General features: G+C 37.4%; 1 pseudogene across 1 annotated transcript; it reads right to left on the bottom strand.

Moving 5' to 3' along the window:
• Positions 1–1020: 1020 nt before the first annotated feature.
• Positions 1021–9504, bottom strand: LOC309610641 (small ribosomal subunit protein eS1 pseudogene; annotated as a pseudogene). Its single transcript has one exon. The product of its transcript is annotated as a small ribosomal subunit protein eS1 pseudogene (transcript).
• Positions 9505–13890: the final 4386 nt, after the last annotated feature.

Below are 13890 nucleotides of genomic sequence, written 5' to 3'. Positions count from 1 at the left end.
GAGGGACAATATAACCCTCTGTAGGTTATAGATGGAGGACTTTAGGTGCTTGACAAACTTTGCAAGGCTGGGAAAATGTCCTCAGGATACTGTACATGTTTTGAATCAGCAATCAGTATACGATGTTATTTCACCCTTAGCCAGGATGTATGGATTTAAGAAATATAGGGTGGAAATGGAACTGGATTCTCTCATTATTACCCCTAACAATCCACTAGCAAATTTTCTATTCCCAATATTACAACTTGGGCTTGCTGCTTTAAGATCTTAATTCCTAGAATCAGGGGGCACAACATAGTTATTATGAACTAGAAACTGCCAGTGCCATCTGGCCACTATGGGTACCTCATGCCACTGAACCAATAGCAAAGGAGGGTGTTACTCTAATAGGTGGGGTAATTCATTCTGATTATAAAGGGGAAATTATGTTGCTACTACAAAATGGGAGTAAAGAGGACATGACTATAACCCAGAACATTCTATGGGTGTGTTTCTTAGTACTCTTATGTCCTCTAGCAAAAGATAATGAGAAACTACAGAAACCCAATACAGACAAGACTGCTGATGACAGATCCTTCAGGAGGATTTGGGTAATTCCATTGAGCAAAGAACCACAACCAACTGAACCACTTATCGAAAACAAAGAGGCTAAGGAAAGTTTAGTGGAATAAGAAAGATATAAATACCAATTATGGCCAAATCATCACTTGTAGAAACAATAACTGTAGTGATTAAACTCATCTTCCTTATTGCTTTGATTTGTTTATATTTACATATGTTAATGAATTATTCTTTTCTGTTCTGTCTCTTCATGTTGTATTATCTAACATTAGATATTTTAACACAACATTAGCATTAGTATTACAGGATTTCAAAGGGGCAAGTATAACTTAGCTAAAGAGGGTTAAGCATCATTTAGAGATAGTTAAAATGATATATGAGACTTGAGTCTACTCTTTGGGAAGAGGATTTGTTGGTCTTTGGTTGTCAAAGGATGGTTGCATTGTGCTAATTAAAAGCATGATGTACTTATATTACTTATCGAGTTAAATGCAGTTAAATGGAATGGGGCATAGTTGTCAAATTTCCAAAGGGGTTGACTCTGTTAGATTGTTTGTTGTCAATTTAGCAGTATCTTCAAAATCCCCTTTTAGGCCTGGAAAGAGTGTTTCCTTAAATCTCCTTCCATACACGGTTCTGGATTAGAGTTTTCCAATGAGAACAACTTTCTTGAGATTTGGAAGGTAAAGTAAAGCAAATGAATTTTTGGAAAGTTATTATAACCCCATGTGGTAGGCTTCAAGACTTCTTCAAGAGCTTTCACCTAGCAGCCATACTGGTTTGAAAACTCCCCCCATAAGTGGTATGCTTCTTTCTTTATTCCTTTACCTCAGTCTGATATTTGTGACTCTTTCTTGATTCTCTAGCTTCAGCCAACCAGATTGATAATCCTGCAGCTCTTTCCATATTTGTGTAAGCCCTTTCTTCATTATTAAACATCAATTACACCCATCAACACTTGCAATGCCTCAATTTTTTTGAACAAACTCAGACTGAGACAATGAGTGATCCTCTATTGCCGGTTTATATTCAGTACTCTTGGCCTCTGTGGCAGTTATGTCCAGTGACGTAAAACCGCAAGTGGAAGATGGATACCATAGAAATTGTTTGGTAAAACCAGAAAAGGTGCCAGAGCCCCTGATAAGCAGGTCCTCTGAAGAAGCTGGGAGGAAAACTAAGGGGAGATAAGGGATATGGACCAGAATAAAATGATGGAGGGCACTCAAGCATCCAGAGTTGACCCTCAGTACACTGATACCACACTGCAAACACAAATGATTCTTGGCTTCACCTGCTGGGAGGAATGAATGCAATTACTAACATTCTTTCCAGCTTTTGTCAGAAGAGGTTCATAAGAAGTGCAGTTGAGGCTACAGATAAAAGGTATCAACAATGTTAGTTCAAAGGGACTGAAAAAGCCACGGTCTGAAAATGGGGTACAAATATACATCCAGGTTTATTACAGATCATAACTAGAACTAGGGCAAAGCTTATCACCCATTATATTAAATTAACACACTGAATTATAATCAGCTAATGCTTTAATGAATTTAGCAACCACTATATTACTTTGGTTCACAAAGCAAATATATTTCTCATCTCAAATTCATTTCTCAAGTCCACCATGTGTATCCAATTTAGAGTGTAGAGTTTCTCACTTAATAGAATTTATATTCCCATCACTATTTATCAAGCAACCCTGAAACTGAAATGATTTATTTAGCAAGGACCTTCTCTTATTCCATTTTATGGGTGTAATAATTTGGTTTAATTGTCAACTGTAAAAGTGATTAATAGGATTTAGAGAACTTAATAATTTGTCCTTTTTATGGTAGAAACACTTCACCATGGCCTATTTCCAATAAGTGACTAAATAGAGGCACAATGATTTTCTTAAAGAGGAAAAAAAAGCACTTGTATAAGCATCTCTTTTTTGTGTGTAAATCCTAAGCCATGCCCTAATTTTAAAGCCTCAGCAAAAAAAAGTTGAAAGATTAATATTATACCTTGGGTGCACATTTATCCATTTAAATTAGCAGCCCTCAACAATTTTTGATCACACTACTTGACTGTATTGGTGGCAGATTCTGCAATGAGTTGGATTGGATCCTGCTCTTATTCCGGGCAATGATCACAAAACCCACAGGAAGCAATTGGAGATTCAACAATTTTTATTAGACTATGCACTATGTGAAAACACTGCCCAGTTTCAACTGATAAACACACTTGTATGTGTGCATGTATATGTCCAAACCACACATACTGCGTACACATACAGGCACATCACAAAACAGAAAGTGAGTCAAAGGAATGTAATTTACTTCCAGCTGAAAAACCAAAGCAGTTTTCAATTCATGTCACAGGCCAGATTGTAGCAAAAGCTCCCAAGGCTCCTCCCACTTCTGTCAGCTCCCAGCTGTGCTCCCCTCGAACGGGATCTGTTGACAAGGCACCTTCTGGATACTTGCTGACAAGGACAAGAAGCTTATGGGTTTTGAATGGAAAGGATTTGCTAAAAAAAGCTTCAATCCAAGCCTTCACCCCTTTCTCCCAGAGGTCAGGGCACTAAAGTCCGTGGTAGCTTGGAAAATCACTCGGTGAACCAATGAATTATTTACATTTTAGAGCTTGCTCTTTGACACTGATCTTCAGGTAAACCCAGTTAGGAAATTAAGCTCGTGTACCTACATTTTTGAAATGAAAATGCAGACTGAGAAAGCTTCTTTTTACAGCCATATTAGTGTGCCTCTCTGGTCCATTGTCAAAGACTGATTCTCACCTACTCTAAACCTGAACACATCATCCTCGTGAAATTAAGTCTACCAAGAGCCAAGCCTCTTTTTCTTCTGTGAGTAAATTCTATATAACTTTAGTTCTTAGCCAATATGACATATTACATATTCAAATGTCTTTGATTTCCTTTTAATTCCTTCCTTGGGTCTAACATATGATTTATTTAGTTTGTAATGGTCATTAAAAAGAAGGTAGCAAATACCAGTAAAAAACACTCTTTTAAGATGGAGATAGCTTTATTTGGGCTTAATTCTTAAAAGGAATAATTTTATCTTATGAAATTCTGATTATTGCTCTTACTCCATCCATGTCTTTGAACTAAGCTGACCTACTGACTCTTATTTTGGCTAGTGACCTTTAAAAAGAAAATAGTTTCAGGTCTCACAGAGCTCTTCCAGGATAGATGATCTGAGGTGGCTTTAATTCCATTGTCTCTCACCCCTAATCCACTCTTGGTGCTGTTTGATTTGCAACCTCTTGGCTTTGTCTCTTGCTTCCAGTATTTCATTTACTTCTTCATTATGCTAATGAGTCTTAATTTTACTGATTTTTGACCTTCAGCACTTCCTGGGTTGGGCTGAATCATTTATGACTCCTTTGCAAGTGACAGAAAGCACTTGCTTGGGCAAAATGGGGAAGCTATTGGTTCCACTCACCATGGGAAGGTCAGAAGCAGCAAGGGAGAAAAGGTGAGTGGGGACGGTTCACAAGCAATAGGGCTGTCTCTCTCTCCCTCCCTCTCCATGTCAGTTTTATTCTCTCCTGCACACAGTCTTCTTTCAGGAGGTGAAGGACATGCCATGGCTTCAGGTTTACGTTTGTATAGTTTGAGTACCTAACAGGAAACACTCCTCACTCACAGGTTTAGTTTCTTGAATTTGGGGGAAGAATTCTAATTGGGGCAGCTTGGGTTCTGATCTGGGAAATCAGGTATTGTTGGCTCAGCTTGGGCAGATATCTCTCCCTTGACTAAACATTATGGGTAGGGAGGTATTGTCATGTTGAGAGATGACAGTAACCATTTCTTCTTCATGATGGAGCATGGTGGAAAGAAGAAGGAAATTTCTCCCCAAAGAAGGGAGTTGTATTACCAGAGGAAATAAGGAATATTAGACACCTTCCCCAAACCAATTAATATTCACAAAACAAATTTATATTCATTGAATTTTAAGGGTAAGTCATAGGCTTTAGAGTCAGACAGATGTGAGTTCAAACCCCAACTCTGATACTTGCTGTTCTCTTGGACAAGTCATTTACTACTTCTGAGTCTTTATTTCCTCATCTGTAAAATGGGAATAGAATACCTAACTCATAGGTTTGGAGGAATTGCATGAAATAATAATCAGAAAGTATTTAGTAGACTGCCTATAGAATGCTTAATAAAGTATAGAATGCTATGAGATGCTTCATAAACTCTGGCTGTTATCATGGTGCTCTGTGGTTTCTGCTTCTGATTGCTCTAATAACAACCCCACCCAACCAGGTCTGGCTTCTGGATCCAATCTGAGAAGTAATTGCCAGGCTTATATTCCCATTAGGATTTTCAATGGGACCTCTCTGAGGAGATTACACAAGAAAGTTTTATTTTCTCCTCAATTTTTTCACTGCCAAAGAAATTATGAGAATAAGCAGAATGTTTTGTTACTGGATTTACATAACAAAATAAAAAATGATATATTTGTTTATCAAATAATTATCTAAGCACCAAATATACATCCAGCATTGTGTTCTTTGGGTAGGAAATGCCAAAGAAATAGAATGTATGGTCCTTTTCTTATAGATTTCTGTTGGGGCAATGACTAATAGATAAGAAATAATCTGGAGATGACTTAAGCTATATAATCAAAAGTTGATTTGGTTCATGTAGTAGGAGCTAAAGAAGGAAAGATCCATGTGCTTGGTTTCCTGGAGGGAATTTGAGTTTGACCTTGAAGAAAGGATGACATTTATCAAGATAAAAGTAGGCATTCCAGGTGAGTGTCAGTGGAAAATGACTAGAGCAGATATTATTGAGTTTTGAGGGAGGGATTGCTTTCCAGAAGCTCTCCTCTTACCTCACCACAGATTTTACTCCCAAGACTATGAGAAGTGAATAAGGAAGCATCACAGCCCTAGGGATCACAATAAGAAACAAAAGCAGATTCAGGAGGTGTTAAGGCATATGTATGGTATGTGGAGGGTGGGGAAGGGTAGATACATAGTTTAGGGGTTAGTGAAATATACAGTGTGAAATAATAAAAATAAACAAAGATGAGGTCCAAAATATGGCTATACTTTTAGTGACTAAGATACAATGGAAATTAAGGGAATTAAGGTCATCGGACTTGAGAAAGTCAAGAAACTGTGAAGTAAGTATGCTGGATGATGGAAGGGATGCTGAAGTCATGAATAATAAGGACAGGTAGTGAGATAAAGAGGAGGACTGTGACACACTTGCTGAAGTCATAGAGGAAAGTTTGACCTGGAGTTGATCTGGGGTTGACAAAAAGAAAAACAACTAAAGTGGGGGCAAGCAGGCAGGATGGACCTAGAAGCTATTTTTGACAATGGCAGCAAATGATTGACACAGAAGCTGAAATGGGGAACTAAGAAAATGCCAACCCCTCTTCACCTAGTGAGTTGGGGATGAAGGGTGGGACATGGGAGAGGGAGATGGTCTCCAGTAGAGTGGACACAGAGGAAAGAGAAAATATGTCATTAAAGGAAAACTAGGGTTGAGTTTAAGCAAGTTGATGCTAAAGTTTGATTATGGGCATTTTTGTCAACCATTGAATGGAACATCTAGACAGAACACTGAAAGGGCTATCAGAGGAGAAATTGAAGTTGGAGAGAAAGGAGGATGGGATAGGGCTGGATAAAGGTGGGTCTGTAAGGGTATCTTACTTGCCCCTGAAAGACAGCTCAAGCGGTAACTCTTCTTGAGAGCTTTCTCTGCCTCTCCTCTACCCCAGGTGTCCCTCCTCGTGTCGCCTTAGCTCTGAACATTCATAAATGGATGTATTGTAATTCTTGGTTTGCTCATCTGTCTTCTCCCCTGTGCTAGAGGTTTCTTGAAAGGTTTATGCCTCTTTCATCTTTGTGTGGCCAAACCTGACACAGTGCCTGGGCATAGATAATTTTTAACATTTCTTTGTTGGATGAAGAAATGTGAATGTGGTAGTGACATACACCCTTAACACATAACCTCTTAAATTAACCCATCTCCTGCTTATGCCAATGTTTGTTAGGCTAGCTTTCTGTCAGTCTCTAGAACAACACTGTCCAATAGAAATATAATGTGAGCCACAAAAGTGAAGCATAGGTATAATTTAAAATTTTCAAGTTCACACACTATGAAGAAACAAGTGAAATTAATTTACTAATATTTTATTTAACCAAATGTATAAAAATATTATCATTTCAACATATAATCACTATAAAAATTATTAATGAGATATTTTAGCTTCTCTTTGTTTTGTACTCTCTGAAATCTGATGTGCATTTTACACTTACATCACATCTCAATTCACACTAGGCACATTTATTTTTAATTTTTATTGAAATATAGTTGATTTACAATGTTGTATTAGTTTCAGGTGTACAGCAAGCTGATTCAGTGTTTTATATATATATGTACATTGTTTTATATATATGAATATAAAATATATATATTCTCTCTCTATATTTATATATATATTCCTTTTTAGATTCTTTTCCATTATGGGTTATTGCAAGATATTGAGTATAGTTCCCTATGTTATACAGTGGGTCCTTGTTGGTTATCTATTATATATAGTAGTGTGTATATGTTAATCTCAAAGTCCTAATTTATCCCTCCTCCTCCCCACCAGCTTTCCCCTTTGGTAACCATAAATTTGTTTTCTATCAGACTAGACATATTTCAATTGCTAAAGAGGCACGTGTAGTAGTGACTACCATATTAGACAGAGCAGTTTTAGATTCTAGAACATACCTAGTTCTTTCCCTTTTTTAAAAAAAATCACAAATAAGCTCTTTTATTTGTCACCATTAAAAGTCTGAATTTTAAACAGATTCTTGGACTGGTGACTCATATCCATCAGCTCATTCGACCTTAACACCTGTCTCATCTCCAGTAGTTTTTCCAAGAACTATTACCTTCACCATGAAGCTCCAGAGTTTTCCCAATTCAAATTTGGGCTTCTTCAGCATTTTTACTTTTCTAACAAAGAATCATGGAGCAGATAAATATATTGGCAAGCTTTTTCTATGCCTTTTCCAGTGCTGTCTGGAATCAATTTATTGACTACCTCTTTCAAGTCATTTATTTGTCTGCTCCTCTTGGGTCATGATTTCCATCATCTTCTTCCAGATTAGGAGGACCTGTTGGTGCTGGGCATAAGAGGTCTTCTGAATCTGATTGTTGCATTGTTTTAGTAAAATGCACACAGAATAGATGAAGCAAATAACCATGGGTAGTCTTCATATCAACATGAGCTTCAATTATGGTCTGCCACTTTTTGACCATGGAGCACATTTTGTCACAGGTAAGACCCATGCAATGGAAATTAGTCAGGCAGTTTTTGCCCTGAACATCCTCAATAATTAGCTTGAATTTTCAAAATGCAACTTCATCATTCTGCAGATCAGCAAGGCTCACTTCAAAAACATGACCCTTGAGGTCATCAGATGCAATTTTGGTTCCTTGAGTTCTCGTGATTAGTGTTTTCCCAATATTTCTTATATTGAACATAGCTGGTGCTTTCACATCATACCAGTCTTTCTTAGAAAATGGGTCAAACACTTTCTTCTTGCCCCCCTCTTGGCCACCTTTTGTAAGGTGCTTGTTCTGGCTGACCGCCATAGTGCTGCTCAGTATTCTCTCCCTTCTGATGGCCTCTACACCTGGAGGGTCCTCTGCTTGGATTACTCTTCCTCTAGCTCTTTTAAAAATATATACTATTGGATAAATCATTCATAAAAGATTATTCACACATATAATGTGAAAACAATATGTAAATATTCACATGTATATAATGTATATTCATAGTGTAGAAATTAACACAATGCAAGTTTATTTCTTGCACATTCAAAGTCTAATGAAGAACACACGGCCTGCCTCAGACTGGTGCAACGTCACTCCGGCCTCTGACACCACAGGCTCGCCCCGCATTCCGTACCCCTCCCTCCCCCCAGCCTGAGTGAGCCAGAGCCCCTGAATCAGCTGCTTCTTTAACCCCCTCCTGTCTGAGCGAAGAACAGACGCCCTTAGGCAACCTACACACAGAGGCGGGGCCAAATCTAAAGCTGAACCTTGGGATCTGTGCGAACAAAGAAGAGAAAGGGAAATTTCTCCCAGCAGTCTCAAGAGCAGCGGATTAAATCTCCACAATCAACCTGATGTACCCTGCATCTGTGGAATACCTGAATAGACAATGAATCATCCCAAATTGAGGAGGTGGACTTTGGAAGCAATGATATAAATGTATTTTTTTTTCCCTTTCTCTCTTTTTGTGAGTGTGTATGTGTATGCTTCTGTGTGAGATTTTGTCTGTATAGCTTTGCTTTTCCCATTTGTCCTAGGGTTCTGTCTGTCGTTTCTTGTTGTTGTTGTGGTTTTTTTAGTATAGTTTTTAGCGATTGTTATCATTGGTGGATTTGTTTTTTGGTTTGGTTGCTCTCCTTTCTTTCTTTTTTTTTTAATTACTTAAAAATTTTTTTTAATAATTATTTTTTATTTTAAGAACTTTATTTTATTTTATTTTATCTTCCTCTTTCTTTCTTTCTTTTTTCTTTTTCTCCCTTTTGTTCTGAGCCGTGTAGAGGACAGGTTCTTGGTGCTCCAGCCAGGCGTCAGGGCTGTGCCACTGAGGTGGGAGAGCCAAGTTCAGGACATTGGTCCACCAGAGACCTCCCAGCTCCATGTAATATCAAATGGCGAAAATCTCCCAGAGATTTCCATTTCAACGCCAAGACCCAGCTCCACTGAACGACGAGCAAGCTACAGTGCTGGACACTCTATGCCAAACAACTAGCAAGATAGGAACACAACCCCACCCATTAGCAGAGAGGCTGCCTAAAATCATAATAAGGCCACAGAAACCCCAAAACACATCACCAGATGTGGACCTGCCCACCAGAAAGGCAAGACCCAGCCTCAAGCACCAAAACACAGGCACTAGTCCCTTCCACCAGGAAGCCTACACAACTCACTGAAACAACCTTAGTCACTGGGGGCAGACACCAAAAACAATGGAAACTACAAACCTGCAGCCTGCAAAATGGAGACCCCAAACACAGTAAGTTAAGCAAAATGAGAAGACAGAGAAACACACAGCAGATGAAGGAGCAAGGTAAAAACCCACAAGACCTAACAAATGAAGAGGAAATAGGCAGTCTACCTGAAAAAGAATTCAGAATAATGATAGTAAAGATGATCCAAAATCTTGGAAATAGAAGGGAGAAAATACAAGAAACGTTTAACAAGGACCTAGAAGAACTATAGAGCAAACAAACAGTGGTGAACAACACAATAAATGAAATTAAAAATTCTCTAGAAGGGATCAATAGCAGAATAACTGAGGCAGAAGAACGGATAAGTGACCTGGAAGATAAAATAGTGGAAATAACTACTGCAGAGCAGAATAAAGAAAACGGATGAAAAGAGCTGAGGACAGTTTCAGAAACCTCTGAGACAACATTAAATGCACCAACATTCAAATGATAGGGGTCCCAGAAGAAGAAGAGAAAAAGAAAGGGACTGAGAAAATATTTGAAGAGATTATAGTTGAAAACTTCCCTAATATGGGAAAGGAAATAGTTAATCAAGTCCAGGAAGCACAGAGAGTCCCATACAGGATAAATCCAAGGAGAAACACGCCAAGACACATGTTAAACAAACTATCAAAAATTAAATACAAAGAAAAAATATTAAAAGCAGCAAGGGAAAAACAACAAATAACACACAAGGGTATCCCCATAAGGTTAACAGCTGATCTTTCAGCAGAAACTCTGCAAGCCAGAAGGGAGTGGCACAAAATATTTAAAGTGATGAAAGGGAAAAACCTAGAACCAAGATTACTCTACCCAGCAACAATCTAATTCAGATTCAACAGAGAAATTAAAACTTTTACAGACAAGCAAAAGCTAAGAGAATCCAGCACTACCAAACCAGCTTTAAAACAAATGCTAAAGGAAATTCTCTAGGCAGGAAACACAAGAGACGGAAAAGACTTACAATAACAAACCCAAAGCAATTAAGAGAATGGTAATAGGAACATACATATAGATAATTACCTTAAATGTAAATGGATTAAATGCTCCAACCAAAAGACATAGACTGGCTGAATAGATACAAAAGCAAGAACCATAAATATGCTGCCTACAAGGGACCCACTTCAGACCTAGGGACACATACAGACTGAAAGTGAGGGGATGGAAAAAGATATTCCATGCAAATGGAAATCAAAAGAAAGCTGGAGTAGCAATTCTCATATCAGACAAAATAGACTTTAAAATAAAGACTATTACAAGAGACAGAGAAGGACACTACATAATGATCAAGGGATCAATCCAAGAAGAAGATATAACAATTGTAAATATTTATGCACCTAACATAGGAGCACCTCAATAGATAAGGCAAATACTAATAGCCATAAAAGGGGAAATTGACAGTAACACAATCATAGTAGGGGACTTTAACACCCCACTTTCACCAATGGACAGATCATCCAAAATGAAAATACATAAGGAAACACAAGCTTTAAATGATACATTAATCAAGATGGACTTAATTGATATTTATAGGACATTCCATCCAAAAACAACAGAATACACTTCCTTCTCAAGTGCTCATGGAACATTCTCCAGGATAGATCATATCTTGGGTCACAAATCAAGCCTTGGTAAATTTAAGAAAATTGAAATCATATCAAGTATCTTTTCTGACCACAACGCTATGAGACTAGATATCAATTACAGGAAAAAATCTGTAAAAAATACAAACACATGGAGGCTAAACAATACACTACTTAATACCCAAGAGATCACTGAAGAAATCAAAGAGGAAATCAAAAAATACCTAGAAACAAATGACAAGGAAAACACAACGACCCAAAACAAATGTGGTGCAGCAAAAGCAGTTCTACGAGGGAAGTTTATAGCAATACAATCCTACCTTAAGAAAGAATAAACATCTCAAATAAACAACGTAACCTTACACCTAAAACAATTAGAGAAAGAAGAACAAGAAAACCCCAAAGTCAGCAGAAAAAAAGAAATCATAAAGCTCAGATCAGAAATAAATGAAAAAGAAACGAAGGAAACGATAGCAAAGATCAATAAAACTAAAAGCTGGTTCTTTGAGAAGATAAACAAAATTGATAAACCATTAGCCAGACTCATCAAGAAAAAAAGGGAGAAGGCTCAAATCAATAGAATGAGAAATGAAAAGAGGGGAGTAACAACTGATACTGCAGAAATACAAGGATCATGAGAGATTACTACAAGCAACTATATGCCAATAAAATGGACAACCTGGAAGAAATAGACAAATCCTTAGAAATGCACAACCTTCCGAGACTGAACCAGGAAGAAATAGAAAATATGAACAGACCAATCACAAGTAATGAAATTGAAACTGTGATTAAAAATCTTCCAACAAACAAAAGCCCAGGACCAGATGGCTTCACAGGTGAATTCTATCAAACATTTAGAGAAGAGCTAACACCTATTCTTCTCAAACTCTTCCAAAATATAGCAGAGGGAGGAACACTCCCAAACGCATTCTACGAGGCCACCATCACCCTGATACCAAAACCAGACAAAGATGTCACAAAAGAAGAAAACTACAGACCAATATCACTGATGAACATAGATGCAAAAATCCTCAACAAAATACTAGAAAACAGAACCCAAGAGCACATTAAAAGGATCATACACCATGATCAACTGGCGTTTATCCCAGGAATACAAGGATTCTTCAATATACGCAAATCAATCAATGTGATAACACCATATTAACAAATTGAAGGAGAAAAACCATATGATCATCTCAATAGATGCAGAGAAAGCTTGCCACAAAATTCAACACCGATTTATGATAAAAACCCTCCAGAAAGTAGGCATAGGGGGAACTTACCTCAACATAATAAAGGCCATATATGACAAACCCACAGCCAACATCGTCCTCAATGGTGAAAACCTGAAGCCATTTCCACTAAGATCAGGAACAAGGTTGCCCACTCTCACCACTATTATTCAACATAGGTTTGGAAGTTTAGCCACAGCAATCAGAGAAGAAAAAGAAATAAAAGGAATCCAAATCGGAAAAGAAGAAGTAAAACTGTCACTGTTTGCAGATGACATGACACTATACATAGAGAATCCTAAAGATGCTACCAGAAAGCTACTAGAGCTAATCAATGAATTTGGTAAAGTAGCAGGATACAATATTAATGCACAGAAAAATTTCTTACATTCCTATACACTAATGATGAAAATATCTGAAAGTGAAATTAAGAAAATACTCCCATTTACCATTGCAACAAAAAGAATAATATACTTAGGAATAAACCTATATAAGGAGACAAAAGACTTGTATACAGAAAATTATAAGACACTGATGAAAGAAATTAAGGATGATACAAACAGATGGAGAGATATACCATGTTCTTGGATTGGAAGAATCAACATTGTGAAAATGACTATACTACCCAAAGCAATCTACAGATTCAATGCAATCCCTATCAAACTACCACTGGCATTTTTCACAGAACTAGAACAAAAAATTTCACAATTTGTATGGAAACACAAAAGACCCCGAATAGCCAAAGCAATCTTGAGAAAGAAAAACAGAGTTGGAGGAATCAGGCTCCAGGACTTCAGACTATACTACAAAGCTACAGTAATCAAGACAGTATGGTACTGGCACAAAAACAGAAATATAGATCAATGGAACAGGATAGAAAGCCCAGAGATAAACCCACGCACCTATGGTCACCTTATCTTTGATAAAGGAGGCAAGAATATACAGTGGAGAAAAGACAGCCTCTTCAATAAGTGGTGCTGGGAAAACTGGACAGTTACATGTAAAAGAATGAAATTAGAACACTCTCTAACACCATACACAAAAATAAACTCAAAATGGATTAAACACCTAAATGTAAGGCCGGACACTATCAGGAAATCATAGGCAGAACACTCTATGACATAAATCACAGCAAGATCCTTTTTGACCTGCCTCCTAGAGAAATGGAAATAAAAACAAAAAGAAACAAATGTGACCTAGTGAAACTTAAAAGTTTTGCACAGCAAAGGAAACCATAAACAAAGCGGAAAGAGAACCCTCAGAATGAATGGGGAAAATATTTGCAAATGAAGCAACTGACAAAGAATTAATCTCCAAAATTTACAAGCAGCTCAATATCAAAAAAACAAACAACCCAATCCAAAAATGGGCAGAAGACCTAAATAGACATTTCTCCGAAGAAGATTTACAGATTTCCAACAAGCACATGATAGAATGCTCAACATCATGAATCATTAGAGAAATGCAAATCAAAACTACAATGAGATATC

The sequence above is a fragment of the Balaenoptera borealis genome, assembly GCF_965194805.1.
Source record: "Balaenoptera borealis genome assembly, chromosome: 1".
Classification (NCBI taxonomy): domain Eukaryota; kingdom Metazoa; phylum Chordata; class Mammalia; order Artiodactyla; family Balaenopteridae; genus Balaenoptera; species Balaenoptera borealis.
The sequence above is the reverse complement of the archived record's forward strand: the minus strand, read 5'-3'. Positions and strand labels throughout refer to the sequence as shown.